This window comes from Heterocephalus glaber, unplaced genomic scaffold (assembly GCF_053883595.1).
Source record: "Heterocephalus glaber isolate CG9 unplaced genomic scaffold, H.glaber_assembly_v1.0 deba00000943, whole genome shotgun sequence".
NCBI lineage: Eukaryota > Metazoa > Chordata > Mammalia > Rodentia > Bathyergidae > Heterocephalus > Heterocephalus glaber.
In genome coordinates this window covers 9,957,634-9,977,543 of record NW_028258175.1, presented here as the reverse complement: position 1 = coordinate 9,977,543, position 19,910 = coordinate 9,957,634, and the positions used below count along the sequence as shown (strand labels likewise).

The window sequence follows — 19,910 nt, the reverse complement described above, 5'->3', positions numbered from 1 at the left end:
AACTGTCCTCTTCTTTATTGTAAAAACATAAAATAACTTCCCCAGATCACTAGTGAGTCATTTAGTGCATTAAGTTCAATTCACTGATAAAATACCCTTCTGGTCTCAGCTAGGCTATTCCTTCCTAAATAAATCTGAGGCGTAGCTTTCTTAATATTAAGTCAACTGTTTGGGGGTTTCTTTTCACTTGTTCCACAAAGCTATTAAAACAGCTGTGGGCTAATTAATTGACAAAATTAATTTATCTAATTTGGTCATTATTATTCTAGAGAAAAAAATCCACATATAAGCGGTGATGTTTTGGATAAGTGTTCTCAGAACTTTGCTGTGCTAGGGATCTTTCCAAAATCCTCATTCCTAACTTCTTTGGAGCTGGGGATAAAACTGTTAGAAGATAAAGTGGGGGAAGTTTCAGGACATTGATTTAGGCAATAATTTCATGGATTTGACATCAATAGCATAGGCAACAAAACTAGGCAAAAGGAGCATTAAACTAAAAACTTTCTGTAGAGCAAAGAAAATAATCAAAAGTGGAAAAAGGAATATAAGCCAGGAGAAAAACATTTGCAAATTCTACCATAGGTGTGTACATCAGAAAAAGTTAATTTTTGAAGTATATAAATGATTCCTATAATTCAATAACAAAGAACCCTAACAATTCTATTAAAATAGTCAAAAGACCTGAATGGACATTTTTCCAAACAAGACATGCAGATAACCAGCAGGTATATGAAAAGATGCTTGACGTCATTGATTGTGAGGGAAATGAAAAATCCAGTGATATAACACCTCAACCTGTTAGGATGCTATTTATACATATATATTCCTTATGTATAATATATATATATATGTAATGTATACTAAGGACAAGTGTTAGCAGATGTAAGGAGAGGTTAGAACTTTGTATACTGTTGATGGGAATGCAAGATAGTGTCGTGTAGCCACTATGAAAAACAACATGGAGGTTCTTTAAAAATAGAACTATCATGTGGCAACATGCTTTTTCCACTTGACAATATAACTTGGAGAGCTTTCTGTATTCTTCCTTTTTTGTTTTTGAGACAGAGTCTCATGATGTAGTTCAGGTTGGCCTTGAACTTATGGTGATCTTCCTGCCTCAGCTTTCCCAAGTGCTGGGATTACAGGCGTATGCCACCACACCTGGTAAACGGTCTTTATTCCTACACACTGACTTCATTCCTTTTAAATGGTACACTTTGGAATTATACTATGTACTGCGCATCAGGCCATTTTCCTGTTGATAGAGATTTAGGATTTTTTTATTACTGAAAGCAATGCCATTTATTTTCTGCATCTTCCAAGACACCCTCAGTGGACACTCCCTCATAAAACTGTGTGCACCATGACTTCTAAATGGCACTTGGGGGAGGGGGCTGTCTCTGGTGCGGTTCTCATCTTCTCTCTGCTTCTCAAGGCATCCCTACCACACCACACGCCCACCACCACCAGGCTATGCCTCCATTCCTCACACACTGCTTCTGCTTTGGCTCATTCTTCATGAGTCCTGGCCTTTTCATCCTGATGAGAACCTTGCCACCACTGTGACATACTCACAAGAAGTACTTACATTTGAGTAATTTCCTATGTGTTTTACACATATTCAAACTTTCCTACCACTCTATGCCCGTCTTTTCAGAGGTTTAAAAAAACTAACAGGCACAGATAAACTACTTGCCCAAAGTCACTGGCATAATCACTCCAAAATACGATGCCCCAGGGCACACTGATTATATATCTGCTGAACCCAGTGAATTACCCTAAAATAATTTACTATTCCCTTAAAATTGCTTCCAACCCCTCCTTCCTCTTTCCTATGAAGAGGGATATTTCTGAGTCATGTTGGGCTAGTGAGTAATTATACTCGTGACTGCCCGTGTGTGTGCCCATCTTTTTCTCCTGTTACTGTTCCCGCTATCCGTTTATTTCCGTGAACCTTCAGAGATGGAATCCCGGCAGTTTGGTTCTAGAGTCAATGCTCAGTCACTCATTTGTACATTCTTCTAAAAATTCTGTGCTGCTATTTAAAGACCTCTACATTCATTCTTCTGTTCAGAAAATATGTTTTGGCCCTCTACTATGTGTCTCTGTATGCTAGCTTTGAGGATATAGTGGTGAATGTAGTGGTAGAGACCCTGGCTTCATCATATCAAGCTCATAAACATGGTCTTCAGATGCACGGCTGTTCACACTGTGTGGTACCTGATACATCTGCTCTTTATCCTCCTGTGCATGTATTGCACCATATTTAACCTGTGGACTCTTTTAGGGGAAGAGCTGTAGATTTGTGTCTTTGCTGGTGTCTCTCTCTCTTTACCCTTAGAGCTCATCGTAGTTGCCTAAATAGCTCTTATTGATGATTCTTAGTACACATTGGCTGTATAGTCTTAGCTACAAAAACACTTTAGGCATGGTGCCAGGATTTTTCAGAAGGCCTAACTTCTGAAAGTTCTTCTGTGTTTCCAGAGGATCACTTGCTACACCTGCTAGAACTTTTTAAATTTTTCATTTTGATTAGTTCATGTTTGCAGTACATGTTTACATTCCTCATGGGGAGTCGTTACACGTACATAACACATTGAAATTCTTTTTGTTCTTTCCCTTTCCTTTGCCTCCCCTTCTTCCTCCATCTCTTTGGTCCCCTTCGCTTTTGCAAAACATTGATCTCCCTGTTTCCTATTACTTATCTCTTGCTTTTTATTTATATTCTGAGCTTTTCACATAAAAGAAATCATGCAATATTTCAGCTTCTGTATCTTATTTTTCACTTAACATTATGGTCTTAAGGTGCATCTGGATAAAGAAAATGTGGTATTGTACACAATGGAGTACTACTCAACCAGAAAGAGGATAAAAGTTACTTTTTGAGGACTTTGATGTTCCACTGAAGAAGCCGATCTTAACTATCTACAGTACTTTCAAGGAAGATGAGTAAGTATTGAGGACTGGGCTGAGGTGGCTTTAGGGCACTTGGACACTCAGAGTGGTACCGGGCCAATACTGATCTCTGACCTGGAGCATACCACACCGAAGGAGAGAAAGACACCTGTTCACCGGAGCGGCTGCATATCTGTTCTCTTCACCTTCTGTGAGACTGTTAAACTCGTGATCAAAACTGCCTTCTACAGTTAATATTTAACCTCCTGCCCTCACAGGAGGTAACAGAAATAATGCCTTATTTCCCAATAGGCCCATCATTAAACTGAAAATATCATAAGTTGAAAATGCATTTAATTAGGTTCAACAACACAACACATGGTAGGGTGTCAGCCGTTTGTTCTCGTGTGCATGTGACTGACTTTGGAGCCATGGGTTGCTGCTGCAGCCCAAGATAGTCAAAGAATTATACTGCCAGCCTGGGAAAAGATCAAAATTAAAGTAGTTTCTACTCAATGCACATTGCTTTTGGACCACTGTACAGTTGAGAAACCAGAAGTCAAACCATCATAAGCTGAAGACCACCCGTATCCTTAGGATGCATAGGTTGGAAGATCATTGTCCTACCTTGAAACATGCCAGGCACAACACACCAGATGCTGTATTTATATTCTGTCCCTTCTGTATAATACAGATTGAGAGTGGGTATAAGAAAGCTAAAATAATGGCAACACCACCACAAAATACCAACAAAGGCAAATAAAAAAGCAGAAAGAATTGAACTTGTGGTTCTCCAAGTTGTGTATTTCATTCACATTATGTCAGCAAAAGGCAATAAAAACATAATGGCCAAATTTTCTAAAATTTTATTTTTGTGTACACACTGCAGTTGCTATTTGAGGGTATCTTTTGTTTCTTTGTTTCAAACCTGGGAAATCAGGGCAGCCCATTCACTTGTTCCGAGCAATTTTGGCAGAACCCTTTTCACACAGACTTGTCCTACACCATCGCTCAGAGGAGACAATCCTCTCCGATTCCGGTACACTGGGTTTGTACAGTGTTTGAGGGTAGGAACACATCCTTGTAAGGGAACTGACAACCGAGGAAAGGGATGACTGAAGTTAGGGATACAGTGAATATTAGAATGGAGTTCCTTCAAACCCTCATGCAATCATCAGTGATTTGCCACAATACTTTCCCTTCCCTAGATTATACGGCTTTTTAAATGTTAATAATCAACAGGAACCAGAGAGGTCCAGATACTTTTCAAAATCATATCCTGCCAGGTCTGCATGGGCTGAGCTCTGCCTATGCCAAAACCTCTCTTTGTGGCCCCCAAGCATTCTCCCGTGCCTCCTCCGCTTCGGTACAGGTGGTTCCCTCTTCCCTTCCTGTTTGCCCCCATCACTGTGGGGGATCCTCCTTTTCTTTCCTCAGAATGTCACTTCCTCTGAGCTTTCCAGGCTTTCATTTGTCACTCAAAAATTGAGTGACTCCTTCCCTTTTATATTCATCTGAAATGTACTTTAAGAGAATCAATTTTAGATGCTATCAGCACAAGAAAGCAACTAGATGACAATGATGGACACATTGACTTGAGTGTAGTACTTATTTCATCATACATATACATGTAATATGTATATACACATGAAAAACATGTACTTTTTTGTACATCTCCTTTTATTGGTACATCTCTTGGTTCTTATTTTTCCCCCTTCTTCTGCCCTCCCTTCAACCCCCCCATCCCTATTTACAAAGACTGTTTCCATTTTTTCATTTTCTCATAGATTCCATTCCCTTCTTTCCTTTCCCCGACCCCTCCCCCCACTTCCCCCTCCCCCGCTTTGCCCCTTTTCTTCCTATTTCACATTATCTATTATACATTTAGTCCTTATATTTACACTTTCAGTTCCTCACACTAGAGAAACTATTTGGTATTTACACATATGTGTCCTGTTTATTTCACCTGAGGAGTATCGCCTCAATATGCATCCATTTAGCAATAAATGTCTCTAATTTTGTTTTTGATGGCTGAGTAGTACTCCATTTTATTTTAAAAAAAAAAAAAAACCACATTTTCTTTATCCAGTCTCCAGTTGATGGGCATTTGGGCTGTTTCCAAGTTTTAGCTATCAATAACTGTGCTGCTATGAACATGGGTGCACATATATCACTGTGGTATGATTCTTTTAATTCTTTGGGGAAGATCCTCAGCAGGGGAATAGCTGGGTCAAATGGGACCTCTAGCCCTAGTTCTTTGAGGTATCTCCATATTGATTTCCACAGTGGTTGCACCGGTCTACACTCCCACCAGCAGTGGAGCAGGGTTCCTCTTTCCCCACACCCCCGCCAGCATTTGTTATTGGTTGATTTCTTGATAGCAGCCATTCTTTCTGGGGTGAGGTGGAAACTCAGTGTTGTTTTCATCTGCATCTCTCGAACGACCAGTGATGTTTTACATCTTAAGTATTTAAGAAATTAAACATTTACAAAAATAAGGATTGCAAGTTTGAGCCCAGCCTGGGAAACTTAAGGACTTATTGAGACCCTGTCTCAAAACAAAAGTCTGGGGGTGTAGTTCAGGTCTTCTAGCTCATCCTGACTAGGAGGAGTTAAAGAAAAACTTTACTAGAGAGATTCCCCTGGGAAGCAAGTCAAGGAAAGGGTAGAGAAAGAGAATGAAAGGCACCAAATGGCCTTGGGACTCACACCAAGAGATCACAGAAAAAGAGCAGACAGGCGGGATGCAGAGAGAAAGCCAAGTGCACAAATGGTAAGCCACCCCCACCTCTGATAAAATATAGGAGAAACTGGGGTGCGGGTGGGGCTAAGTACATAGCCACACCTACACACTAAAATATACACTTACATACGTGTGTATTCACCCCCCACCCCCTGCGTCTCTACATTATTCACCCTAGGGTCATTATCGAGTACAATAGATATCCGCACACCCCCTTACTAACCCTAAGCTAACCATGAATAACTAGCCTCGCCCATCAGCCACCCAACTGCAAAGATAAGGCTTTAAAAGGTAGGCTGAAGACAAGGAAACAGACCCAGACCACCAGAGAGAAAGACGTCAAACAGAGGCACCAGGAAGCCGATCCAGTTATGGCACATTCCGGATTGAGGGGGAGAAAGTGACCCACTCCCCTATAAAAGTAGCTGAAAACAGAGGACCACGGTCCTCCATCTTCCCAGAGTTTCTACCTTGATTCTTTATCAGGGTAGATATCTGTCCTTTCCTTTCCTCTGTTCCTTTACCTTTACAAATAGAGGCACAAAGTTTAATGAAAGCAAGGCACTTTAATTTTTTAATTGGGGCTGAGTTTACGATCCCAGTGGAGCAGCAGTGTTCATCCCTCAGATGCAACATCTTTGGTTCTGACAGGACGTGACAGTGCGAATGTCCTATGTTTAATCCCCAGTTATACACACACACAATGTATGGCACCCCAATCCAACGACAAATCGATTACCTAAGGCCTGTATGACCAGGCCTTCGGGAACTCACACACTCCTGGTCATCACTCGCTTTCAGGCTCTGCTTCTGGGAAATTCCTAGCCCCCTGTAATTGTTCTCTTCCCTCTCTGAAACACATTGCCAGGCTTTTTTTAGCACCACTGATACAGGGTGTTCTGTTTAGCAGATATTTAACTAAAGAGTTTGTTAATACAGGAGGTCACAACATGAATCAATATGAGCAATAACTTAAGATGAAATATTAGATATTACGATCCTAAACAATTCATCAAACATTTCCTCGCACTGGGATTTCCCATCAAATCTAAATTTGTTGAGAGCTTAGCTTAGCTTTCTATAGCTTTCTCAGCCTCTCTGGATAGCCCGTCTCTTCACTTGGCATCTTCCCACTTCTAAAGTTACTGTGTCTCTTTCAAATGCAGAATACTCTTCCCCGCTTCCCTCTTCCTTATCACAAACTCTTCTCAGGCTTTAAGGTCTGCTTGCTTTGTGGACATTTTTGGTTTTTCTAGCAGCATGGCCAGTAATAGGACTTGTAGAAAGGGAGCTGTTATTGATATGTTGTCCCTTTTAATGTATTTCTTCATGCTTAATGTTGCATTTTTACAAGTATGCAGTACTTTATTTGTAACAAAATTGTTAAAGCTAGAAAGTTTAAAAGTGTCCTATAAAAACAAATAATAGCTTTTCCCCAGTTCTTTGGATAAGATCTAATTATATGGGAATTTCTTTCGCAGCGGCCTTATAAACAGAAGAGCACATAAGCATTCATTCTTGTGTTCAAAACAAAGTAAGTCCTTTGTTTATGTCAGTTTTTCCTGTGACCACATGAGAAGTCAGAGGCTGTATCTTATTCAACTGTCTAGTGCACGGAAAAATTGTGCTTTTATAAAAATTACTTACTGTCTAGAGCATGCTCTTCCTGTTTATTAAATGCTAACCTCTCACTTCATTGAGTTATTTGACAGCACTCTAAGTTGTAGCTAACTGGTAACAATGAAAAAATTCCTGGCTGTACATACGTGAAAAATCCAGGAGTGAAAGCTCAATTATGTACTGAAGCCAGTTTTGCCTCCAGCTACAGTCTCATTTCAATATTCCTGGTGCATATAGTCTTTTTATTCTCTTTTAAGCTGGTAGCAATCGATCACCAGTTCACTTGTTAATGAGTTAAATAAATTCCTCAACACATTCTTACATCAAACCCGCAAAAGTCATGATTTTACATTTTCTGAAAATTCAGAAATTATCTTTTACTAGATTCTCAATTGCCTGGGAAAAGGCCTGTTGCATAGCAGCATGCAATGAATTATGCAATGAATGAAACAATGAATAACTGCAATGTAAACCTCGTCATTAATATATCACAAGCTTAAGTATATATATATTAACAAGCTTGTACTTGTCTGCAACTTCCTAGCTTATGTCACTGTTAGTGATAATCTGGATTTTGCCTATATTCATTCCATTTTCCTATTTAAAAAAATATTTATACAAACTGGCAAAAATAAAAATGTGTAAAAATAACAAAATATTAAAAATCCATCCTACAATCTCCTTGTAGAATAACCTTTCTTAATTATTGGTTTATATCCTTCTGGTATTTTGACATCTATCTAATAAGAACTGAGCACTTACATGGGCTAGGTACTAGAGCTATCACAGTGAAGAGGCAGCCAAGGGTTCTGTCCTTTTTGAGAGCTGATATTCTAATTGTTGGGAAGGGAGAAAAACTAGACAAATGAACAAGGATATCATCCCAGTCGAAGAGAGCACTTAGGCATCTCAATAATGTACATTTTTACTCAGTTTGTGAGTAGCAAACTTTCAAATTTTAAGTTTAAGTGAGTTGCAGGGTTTTTAAGTTCTGGGCTGTTTTTCTAACATGCTATGCTCACTAGCAGCAGCATGGAATTCGGTGTTTGGTCAGCACCCGATTTTTTCCCCACTGCCACCTCACAGTCTTGCTTCCTACAATATGCATAAAGCAAGCGCTTGGATCACCCCTCAAAGGCCTGTGTTGCTGGAGCTTCAGCTTCAACTTCATCTCAGGGGAGCACAGGGGAGCTATCTCCACAGGAAAACAAACAACAAAGGCACAAGTATGGGCTCCTGAAGGGCCCTTCAATCCCTCAGGATGGCTTCACTACTTTTAAGTCCTCAAGGCAATCAGACTGTTACATATATATGGCATTGAACACCCAGGGCCTTCACACTCACCTACATCCCCAGCCCTTTATTTTTATTTAAAAAAAATTTTTTTTTTTTGGTACCGGGGATCCAACTCGGGTTTATTTTTAAAATTTTGAGACAGGGACTTGTTAAATTACTAAATTGCCCAGGCTGGGCTTGAATTTGTCATCTTTCCGCCTCACCTCCCAGAGTGCTGGGATCACAGGCGTGCACCACCATTTCCAGCTCAGAGTCAATTTTTGAAAACACAAACCACACCATATTATTCCCTTGCTTAAAACCCTCTGGGGGGCTTTCCACACCCCTTAGGATAAAATGAAAACCCCACCATACCTTTTTCAAGGCAAATCTCTACCTACTGACTTATTTCCATGCCTTCATTTACTAAGGTTCCAAAATCTAGTTTCTACCTCAGGATCTTTACATTAGCTTATCTTTTCCTTCGGATCTCAGATTAAATTTCATTCTTGTCCAATATTAGATTTCTATAATACTACTCTATTGTAATATATTTGATAAAGCCCTCATGTTTGTGTTAGTTTTCTTTTTCTTTCATCTTCTATATTTATCCTCTGTTTATCTCCTTGAAGATGTGAATCCTTCGAGCTTTTTAAGGGCTAGGAACCTTCTCTCTCTCCTCCTTCCCTCCCCTCTACACCTTTTTCTCTCTCATTCACTGCCATATACTTGCTTGGTGCCTCCCAAGTAGCGTAGCAGGAGATAGGTACTCAATATTTACGGGAAAAAAAATGGACGAATTGTTTCCACCCTAGGTTGGAGGCCAGACGTGTTGGTTATTATTTTATGTATCTATGGACTCCATCATGGGATGCCTTGATATCTGGTTATATTTATGAGGGTCTTTCTGGGAGAGATTAGCACTTAAATTGGCAGATTCAGAAGAGAGGATTGGCCTTCCATTGAAGGCCCAAAGAAAACAAAATATGGAAGACTAGAGGATTAGTTTTCTTTTTGCCTGAGTGCTTGAGCTGAGGCATTGGTCGTCGTCTTCCAGCACTTCTCCTTCCCTGATTCACTGGCCTTCTGACTCAGACTGGACTGAGCTATGACATTAACTCTCCAGGCTTTAGTAATACATCAGCTTTCCTGGGTTCCCAGCTTGCTGACTCCATAATCTTCTGACCCACTATATTATAATAAATATCTTTATATCTATAATACATGATATACGTTTTTTATATATATTTCTTTTGCAGTGCTGGGTATTGCACTAGGGCTTTATGCATGTTTGGCAAGTGCTCTAGCCCTGATACACCCCCTCTTCTATACCTTACGTGTATTTGTATATTATATGTGAAACACACACACATACTTTTCTGAAGAACCATGACTAATACACCAAGCTTTCTTTGGAAAACACAGGCTGGTTTTGCACTGACTATTGCTTGAATAGGCTATTCCAATGGAATGTGGGAATGAGACCCAAGGCTTATAGAGACTTCAGTTCCTGGGGTCACTAGCATTCAGCTGCTCATGCCTGAGTGACACTTCTTCCCTCCCAGTCTAGTCAAAGCTATTGATCTCCAAGTGTGGCTCAGGTTCCACAGCCCCAGAGGCAGCTATAATTAACTACTTGAGCTTTGAAAAGGTTTTCTGAGCTGAAGTAGAGCAACCAGCATTTGTAAACAGTAGTTAGCGAAAGAAAATGGAAAATTGCATGTCATCCTGTTTTCTATCCTATGCATTTTGAGGTTCAAGGGGTTATATTATAAAATGAATACTCAGGTGCTATTTGTACCAGCCTTCAAAAGAACAATGAAAAATCTTTAAAGGAAAATAGGGCAGTGGATATTGTCCTCAGACTCAGGATGCTGGAGCAGAATACCCGTGCTAGTGAGGACCGTTTCTCACTGTCAACTGTGCCCAGAAAGGTATGCAGTGAGACATTCTATACAGGCCAGGGAAATTAATTCTCATGATTATTCACAGGGTAGACATGGCCAGCCTTATTTTCTAGAGGAGGGGAAACAAACTTGCAAATAAGTTATGCCCTTCTCAAATTTTTATTAGATATTTACTATATAGCAGCTGTGCTAGTCACTGAGTTTTCAATGATGAACAGATGACTTTAAAGCATTTAGCATGATTTTGACCATACTGATAAGGTATTAACAGTATAATGAATACCCAGGTACCCAGTATTTGACCAAAGAAATAACCAGCAAAACAATGGAAAATTCCTGTGTATCCCTTACTACATCTTTCGCTTCCACTTAGGGGTAAATATTACTGGAACTTGGGTGTTCAGCTTTCTTTACATTTCTGAGATTGAATTTTCATCTTTTTGCATGCTTACATGTTTGAAATATCCTGTTATGAACATGTATTCCTTTCAAGAATCATACCACAGCGATAGATGTGCACCTATGTTTATAGCAGCACAGTTTGTAATAGCTAAAGCTTGGAAGCAGCCCAAGTGCCCATCAACTGGAGACTGGATAAAGAAGATGTGGGTTGTTTTTTTTTTTATAAAATGGAGTAGTACTCAGCCAAAAAGAATGAGAAACTAGAGACATTTATAGCTAAATGGATGCATACTGAGGCCATACTCTTAAGTGAAATAAATAGGACACACAAGTGTAAGTACCGAATAGTTTCTCTAGTGTGAGAAATTGAAAGTGTAAATGAGGATGAAAATGATTAAAATCAATAATTGATAATTTGAAATAAGAAACACTCCAAGGGTTTGGGAATGGTGGAAGGGAAAAGGGAAAGAGAAGGGAAAGAAAAAAATTATGAGGAAAAAAAAATGAAATCAAACTGTGTAGATAGGGAAGGGTGGAGGGGGTGAAGGGTGCACAGGTCATGGGAGAAAAAATAAAAACTAAGATGCATCATGTTCAGGTACAAGCACCCAATGATAAATGTAAATGTATTTTATACCTAAAATGTACCAATAAATATACTTAAAAAAAAAAGAAAACAACAAAAGTTATTTTTAAAAACCCAACAGATGGTAGAAATCAAGGTCCCTTCCTTTAGGACATTATGGCCTTCCTTTCTAGTGGGTCCCTGGCCCCAGCTGCCCCTCCAGACTTCTCTCTTCAGAACTAGATAATCCTTGGCTAGAAAGGACTTCCTCTTTCAGGACCTCTCATTCTCTAAAAATATTTAAAAACAGTGTTGATGCCTGGAGCTGGGACTGTCAGGCTCCTGAGGGGTATTTGACCTTGATCTCTTGCTATTCTGACACCCACTTTGTTCTGGATGACAGAGACCAAGGACGAAGACGACCAAGTGTTCAGCACCAGCAACCGGGAAGAAAGTCATTGGAGTGCATTTCCAATCCCCCAACAAATCAGTGTGGAACTACCTTGGATTTTTTATGATGTGTGTCTTAGTCAATTTCCGTATTTGCAAGGACAAAGGCAATTAATATTTAATATAGGTGGAGTGGGAGGAGAGGAAAAAAGAACCCATCCTCTGCTGTTCTGAATCTTCAGTAGCCTTGAAATATCAGGCTTTAATCTCCCGCTTGTGAAACCTGTGGCCATTCTGTTTCCCATCGACTGTGGGAGAGATTTTATCCTTGGACTCATCCAGACAACTTCAGCTCTTGTCGTGTATGTACTGTGTCATGGGCTTCAGTCTTCCCCTCTGAAAAATAGGATTCCACCTACTTCACAGGGGGTTCAATGAGGATTTAGCAAAAGAATCTAGGAGTGTGAGATGAAAAAATCATGACCCCCTTTGCACCCAATGGACTATTGTCATCTTGTCATGGGAATAGGGTGGCTGTCATGGGAGGGATAAAAGAAGTCTCATTTAGACAGAATGGTGTAGAAAATAGTCTGAAATCTTAAAGCTTCTTCGCTGTCTTCCGTGCTTCTTAGAGGCAGTCTCAGTATTTGATGCTTCAGTGTCAGAATATTTGAACAAAGAAATTTGTTTATGAAAATGAAGGTAAGCTGGAGGCTAAATTGCTCTGGGAGGGTCTGAGGGTGAAAGAACCTGAGAAGACAGAACAGAGATGGTCTTCCAGGGAACAGACAGCTGATTGACAAGTACGGAACTCAGGGAAAGGAAAGGAGCTGATCTGCTGTCTTAAGCTCGCTCCATCTCACCTTCAGGTGCCTGCTTTTCCACTTAACAGCCTTAGTTAGCACACGCACGGGTGCACACACACAATTTTAACCTCGGCTCCAGGGCCAGCCACCTTCTGAATCTCTTGGCTCGTGGACTATGTCTGCTCGCCCCCCCCCCGCCCCCCGTCATCCTGCATGAAGGGAAAAGTTAGTGGACATTTTCCCAAGTTGCTACCCTCACCCATGTTCTTGTGACCCATAATTCTGAAGCCCATTAAATCTGTGTACTGTATAAAACAGTCCAGATCAAGGAGGTAGAGGGTTCCGCCTCTTGAATAGGAAACCTTGCCCAAACACAAGATGAACCAGTGACCACACAGCCTCAAAGACCCACTTCTCTCAAGAATGGCAGGCCCTTAACTTCCTCATTCCCGTCAACATTTTATAAACCCTTACTAAGAGAGTTAATCCGCCACTTCAGAGCCAACGGCCCCTCTCAGGTCTTTATCTTAAGTACTCTCCTTGCTGCCAAGTTTTTCTTTCTCGCTTCTTTTACTCCTTATACTACCCGAGTGTGCTTTCCACAGAGCAAGTACCTTCCTAGTGTACATCTCTGTACGTTAACTTCATTCTTCTCAGCTTTACTTGTGTCTTGGTTTTCTTATAGTGGGATGTGGCCTTTTCCGGGAACATAAATGGGTATTTGTAGGAGACCAGAGGAGAGTTGAGGCCTAATTGGCCTCCTCTGCGAGCAGAAAGAAGAAAGGCCGCGCTCAGGGTTGACGGCATGTTGCAGGGTCCAGGGAAGACTAAGACAGCTGAGGTTAAGTTGTTTACCTGAGAATGTACTAATGGCTATCGGAAAGCAGATAAACCTTGTGGCACTTTGATTGCTTAAGCCCCTGTTTGGGTGAACGACGCAAGATGAGCCACACTGGGGTGGGGGCTCCGCCGCCGAAGAGGCCATAGAGACGAGAGCTCCCTGGCTGCCCGCGTGCTAAACCGACTCCGTGTCTCTTTTTTTAAATTATCCTTTTGATTTTTTTTTCTGGTACCGAGAATTGAACTTAGGACCTTGCACTTGCCGGCCAGGAGAGGCCTCTTTGGTCATCCTTGTTCACGCCTTAGGTCAGAGAGAACAAAGGAGTGGGTCTAGGTCCCCCACAAGTGGCGCCTGGGTGGGGAAACTTGGAGGAGTGGCTGGCTCCCCACGGGCAGTGCCTGGGCCAGGAAGAACCCGAGACTCACTGGCCGGGTGGTCAGCTACAGGTGGAAGCAGAACAGGGACTCAGGATGGGGTCAGCTACAGGTATTAATTTTTGCATTATTAATGTTGCTCACAGGGCCTGAAAGTCACCGTTGGTTAAGTGAATATACTTTCACTCAACAAATATTTATTGAACATTTAAACGATACCAGGTACTGTGCTAAGTGTTGGAGCTATTACAAAAAGCAGGGGCAAAACTCTGCCCCAGTAGTTTATACTCTGGTCCCACGTGATGATCAAGCCTAAGAGGATCACAATGGCTTGGCACGTTAGAAGGTAGTTTATACAAGAAAAATAGTTGGAAGGATGAGAAATTGAGGGAGGTGGGGGTGTGAGCTGAACCCTAATAGGGCAGTCAGGGAAGACTCACTGGAAATACACAATTTTGGACAAAGACTGGGAGGGAGCCACGTGGATATGGGGGGATCAATGTTCCCATAGCACAGACGCCCCAAGGCAAGGGCAAACCAGGGATGGGGAGAGGAAGCCAGAGGCCAGCATGGCTGTGAGAGGGTCACAGGGTTAGCCTGGCCTAGCTCAGGAGGCAAGAGAGGTTGTCAGGGCGGCCCAAGAGTAGAGACAGACTCCGGTCAGTCCTTGTAGGCAATTGTGCAGATCCGGGCTTCTACGCTGAGGGAAGTGGGGAGACCCCAGGGGCTTTATGAAGCTTGTTCTGCTCTATGTTGCCCCAAGCCCTCGATGGCTACAGCGTAGAGAATGCATAGCAGGGGCAATAACACGAGCCACGAACGACCAAGTGACTGATCATAAATGAACGGCCCAGGTGAGGCTGCTTTTCCTTCCCTTTTGACATTTAGAGGAAAGTTTTTAGGTTTTTTTTAGTACCGGGGATCGAACTCGGGTCCTTGTGCTTGCACAGCAGGCGGCGAAACCACTGAGCTAAATCCCCAGCCCTTTAATCTTTTTGCTTAGATGAGTTCATGAAATCTTTCATCAGCTTTAAGTGACCTGAAGTAGTTTTATAATTAAAAAATTATTAGTATACGTTGGCAGTATACGTTTACATTCTTGAGAAAGTCCATGTACTCAATTTATCTGAATTCTCTTTACCCCCTTCCTCTTCCCACCCTCCTTCCCTTCAGGTCCCCTTCCCCCATTTCATATTTTTCACTCGTGTTTGCGACAGGTAAGGATTACATTCATGGTGGTAGTTAACACACGTACGTGGCACATCTCAATTCTTTTAATGTCCTCTCCCCATCCACCTCTTGGTCCCCTTTGCACTTTGCAAGAGCCCTATCTGTAGGCGAGCCTGGCTCCCAAGCCCTACACTCACTTGGGAGCCACTTGTAGCCAACTCTCCTGGCCAGCTTTGCTCTGGGACTTAGACTGGCTACTTTGTTCCTCCCTGACTTGGGGGTGAACGAGGACGGATGACAAAGAGACACGGAGCCAGCTTAACATGCAGCCAGAGGAGCCGCAGTGGTTGGCTCACCTCGCTTTTATTCACCCAAACACGGGCCCAAGCAGTGAAGGTGACCCCAGGTTCTTCGGCTCTCCAATAGCCACTAGCACGTGCTCTGGTAAACAACTCAACCTCAGCTGCCTTAACTTTTCCCTAATGTGCGGTCACCCCCGAGTGCGGCCTTTCTCACAGAGGAGGCCAGTTGGGCCTTAATTCTCCTCTGGTCCTCTAACCCTATCTCCCTGTTTCCTTTTATCTGTCTTTTATTTTGCTTTTCACTTTATTCATACTTTGGATTTTTCATATTTAAGCTTGTGTGTCTGATTTATTTCATGTAACGCTCTTTTCAAGGTGCATTCATTTTCCTACAAATGCCTCAAAATTACACTTCTTTAAGAAACTACCAAGGAAGTCTTTTTTGACTTGCTTTGGAGCAATGCTAGCACTTCTGGGTTCAAATGGAAACACTCCCCTTCCTGCTGCCCCACAATGTTGTGCTCAAGTCTAGATGAGATGTGAGGGTTTACACTCTCTTGCTCTACCCACCCTGCTCCACCCTCCAGTCATGGTAGAATGGAACCATGACAGAGTTCTCACTTTGAAGATTGGATTCTTTTTTTTGGTACCGGGTATCAAACTCAGGTCCTTATGCTTGTGAGGCAGGCGCGATGCTGCTGAGCTAAATCCCCAGCTGAAGATTAGATTTTAATTCTAGTTTTGACCCTTGCCAGCTTCGACCAGACCTATATGGGTCTCAGTTTCCTTACTGACAAAGTGGAACTGGTGATGTCTACCTCACCTCTTAGGGTAATATGACAAACAAGCAGGTTATTGAAAATGTTCTAAAACTAGATTTCTTTAAAAAAAAAAAAAAACGCTTGTTAAAAATACAGATTTTTGGCCCTTACCCCAGACTTTTAAAGGATTCAGGAGGGGAGGCCAGGTATCCAGATTTTTAACAAGCTCTCAGGAGAGTCTGATGATCAAGCCAATCTGACACACATGGGGTTGCTGTATATGGAAAAGCGTTGCAAACTAGGTGATTCTCAAATACTAAACTCACGTTATTATCATCATTTTCATTAGACTTGCATGCTTGATAGGGTTAATTTTCAGACTGAGCTGGTGTAAGCAGGGCCAATAACATGTGACATGTGTACAAGATCCCATACTTGTCTACAAAGGACACACCCTTGGTTTACTATCCTCCTGCGGCATTTTTGAATTCTTAATACCTTTTTCAAAAGAAGCCACACATTTCCATTGTATACTCCACCCTGCAAATAATTTTACTGGTTCAAGTTATACATAAGGGGGTGTTGCATGAAGCTAGTTGAAAACTGGAATTCTTTCTTTATATCTGTGTATCGCACTTGATGGAATTACCAATCATATCCCCAAAGATTAACTTGCTAGCATTTTATCACATCAACCTTGTGAAGTGGATATTTTTATACCTGGTGTTGAGATGAAGAAATTAAGTTTGAGAGTACTTGAGTGACACACTCGAGAGCCACAAAAGGAGATACTGCTGAAGCTCAGAGCTTTCTCCCTACAGATAGTAACAGTTGGCTCAAAGTCTTACAGATTCTTGGGTTCCCCTGAGTTAGACTTTTCAGGGGGCACGTCTGGGATTTTTAAATAGGTATTCCGTGCGATTAAAAACTAATCAATTATATTTAGAAAATTCTGGTTTAGAGTAATTACCAGACTCATTGGTTCTGAATCTGACTGTGGAACTTGTTTTACAAAATTCAGATCCAGAGGCTGTGCTCCAGGATTCTACAGCAGCATCCCTGAATAGGGGAAACTTTTCAATTAATTGCACAGGCCATTTGGATACTCTTCTTGGGTATGCAAGGCCTAACTGCGATGACTTATTTGGGCACTGTCCCCTTAGACACTCAGTGGCACCCAGCCATCCCTTTCTGATCACAGAGACATAATTTTCTTCTGGCCCACTGGCCTCTGAAGGGTCACCGGGTTACCTGAGAAAGTTAAAATAGCATTAAACCACAGGCTTCCAAAGTTCACCTCTCTGAAGTTGGAAAGATGAGAGAAGGCGGAGGTTGTGACATCTGTCGATGTTCATCTCCCCAGAATCAGACAGTCATTCTGCTACCCCTTTCTGAAGATCTGGATCTAAGACAGGTGAATTTGTCTATTTGACTCACAGTTCTGGAAGTTCCGTGGCATGGTGAGGGCATCAGCTCAGCTCTGGAGAGAACCTCGTGGCAGGTGGTATCATAGCAGCAGGGGTGTGTGTGAGAGGGAACGGCCACCGGGAGAGATAGGAAGCTAGAGCGTGGGACAGAGACCAGGCCGTCTCCTTTAGACCTTGCTGGTGAGAACTAACTAGATTTCCCAGACAACTGTACCAATTTTGTCCAACGGAAGCCCAAGCAATTACCTAATTACATCCTCTGGGCCCCCCCCTCTTCAGGGTCTCACATCACCTCCCGACATAGCCATAAGGAAGATCAAACTCCCAACAGACAAACTCTCGAGGAACAAACTACATCCAAACCATAGCAACAAGAACCTCACTTTTGAAGACCCCATGCTAACTGACTTACTGACCAGAGCAGGGACCTTGGTCACTGTGATGGTCTCTAATGACTCCAGGCAAGAGCAATCTAGGGAATTAACCGGGATGTGATAGAACAATTGGCTTCCCCAAAGGAAGGAAGATAGGAAAGGCTGGATGCAAATACATTATCTTAAGGCAATGCTTCTCTGACTTTCACAGATTACCAGCGGATAAGGTTAAAATGCAAATAGTTTGGGAGTGGGGCTAAGACTCTGAGTTTCTAACAAACCTCCAACAGGAACCAGAGCTACAGTACACATATCACTCTTGTAGGAGTGAAGTCTTCAAGCAGTCTACGTTAAGATAAACAACAAATCCCTAACAATGAATGTGGAATAAAGAATTTTCAAATACTCCTGTTGGCTGAATAATTTATTCCATATAGTTTTTGATATTAAAATACCTTGCAATCTTAATGCATGCTAATTCATATTCTTGGCACCTACACATACAGCCTGATTAGCTATGCTACTGTCAGCTAGAGTTTATTTAGAAAATACTTTTAATATGCATGGAAACAAAATGAAGTATGAAGGAAAACATCCTTGCACGGATTCTTTGTGATTCTTTGATCTTATGGTCTGGGGCTTAGGGACTAAGTATTTTGAAATACAAAAGAAAGTCTCACGTGTATGTGGCAGAAGTTATGGGGAATTGAGAGAAAAGCTCAAAGTAAATGCTATGGCAAAATCTGCCCTCGTGATTTATTTTTATCTAACCTATTTGTTTAATTGGCTCTCAGTTGGACATGCTTAGATCTGAGACTGGATGGAACTAAGACCTGAAGGTCCTGCCTCCCAGAGTGACTGCAAGGATTACCTAGACAGAAGAAATAAAATGTCTCACCTTGTTCATTAGTTGTTTAAACATTCAACCAAAATTTACGAAGTGCTTATTTGTGCTATGGAGTAACTCAGTGAATAAGGCTGATGAAATGCTTGCCCTCGTTAAAGTTAAAATCTAGTAGAGTAGACAGATAGGAATCGATTAACCTAATAAATGAGCAAGATGTAGGCACTGTGGGCATCCTGCTTGGAGCCTCTTGGTTGCTGTATCCGTTTCCCAGATATTGCCTGTTTAAAAGCTCACATTTAAATCCTTGTGCAAAAGCTTGCCATTGGGCAACTAGATTTTGTTCTCACAGATTTTGTCCTTTACTCCAGGAAATCCCTCAGCTGGTGACCGTGGGGCTGTGGGGATACAAGAGGTCAACTCCTTCACAAAAGGCAAGAGTGTCTCAGTGAAGCACTTTATGCTCCAGAGAGATGAAGGAGATGAACTACACTTTGGCTCATCTTTTCTCAAGTCCTATCCCACATCCCTCAGTACCTTACTAAGTCAATCAATTGCACAGGAGTCTCTAGACTATCTTTCTAGAGAACCTGATCAGAGATATAAGATAATTCCAGATAATAACTAGGGCTAAGAGGAAGAGCACAGGAGAGGCACGACTAGAATAACTAGGGAAAGAGGTCTTATTAAATCATTGTCAAAGACAATCACTTGTAGAAGGGGGCATTGAGGTCAGACCTGGATAATGTGGGAGAGCTGCTCATGCATGGGTCTGGAGGAGACCCATATCAGTAGAAGGAACAGCTAATACAGCAACCTCTGGGCCTGTCTGAGGGACTGGGAAGGCAGCCAGAGCACGGTGTGTAATCGGTGAGAGGAGAGAGGAAGGAAATATGGTCAGAAAGTCCATGCAGGACCCTTCTCTGCACACCTGGAAAAGGATTTAGATGGTATCCCAGACATGATGGATGCCATCAGGGAGAGGCGAGGGCTGATCTGCCTGGGCTTTGTACAATCACTCTGGATGCTCCCTGGGAATTAGATTCTAACTGTAAACAGTAGTTACTAAATAAATAGCTCAATAATAGCTCTATAACAACTTGCCAGAGGAGTCTGAGAAAAGATTCCTAGATGAGGAGAGAAATTGATATGACATGACCCCAAGGACTATTTGCAATGAATTCTAGTTCCCCAACTTAGTGTCTTCTCAGTCT

The 19,910-nt window shown here is 41.8% G+C and overlaps 1 long non-coding RNA gene across 1 annotated transcript in view; it reads right to left on the bottom strand.

The window, feature by feature from the left end:
• Positions 1-15,415, bottom strand: part of LOC147828662 (uncharacterized) — a 174,947-nt gene extending 159,532 nt beyond the window's left edge. Inside the window, exon 1 of the long non-coding RNA XR_015450478.1 lies at positions 15,186-15,415. This is a non-coding gene — a long non-coding RNA (uncharacterized LOC147828662). The remainder of the gene's footprint in view (positions 1-15,185) is intronic.
• Positions 15,416-19,910: the final 4,495 nt, after the last annotated feature.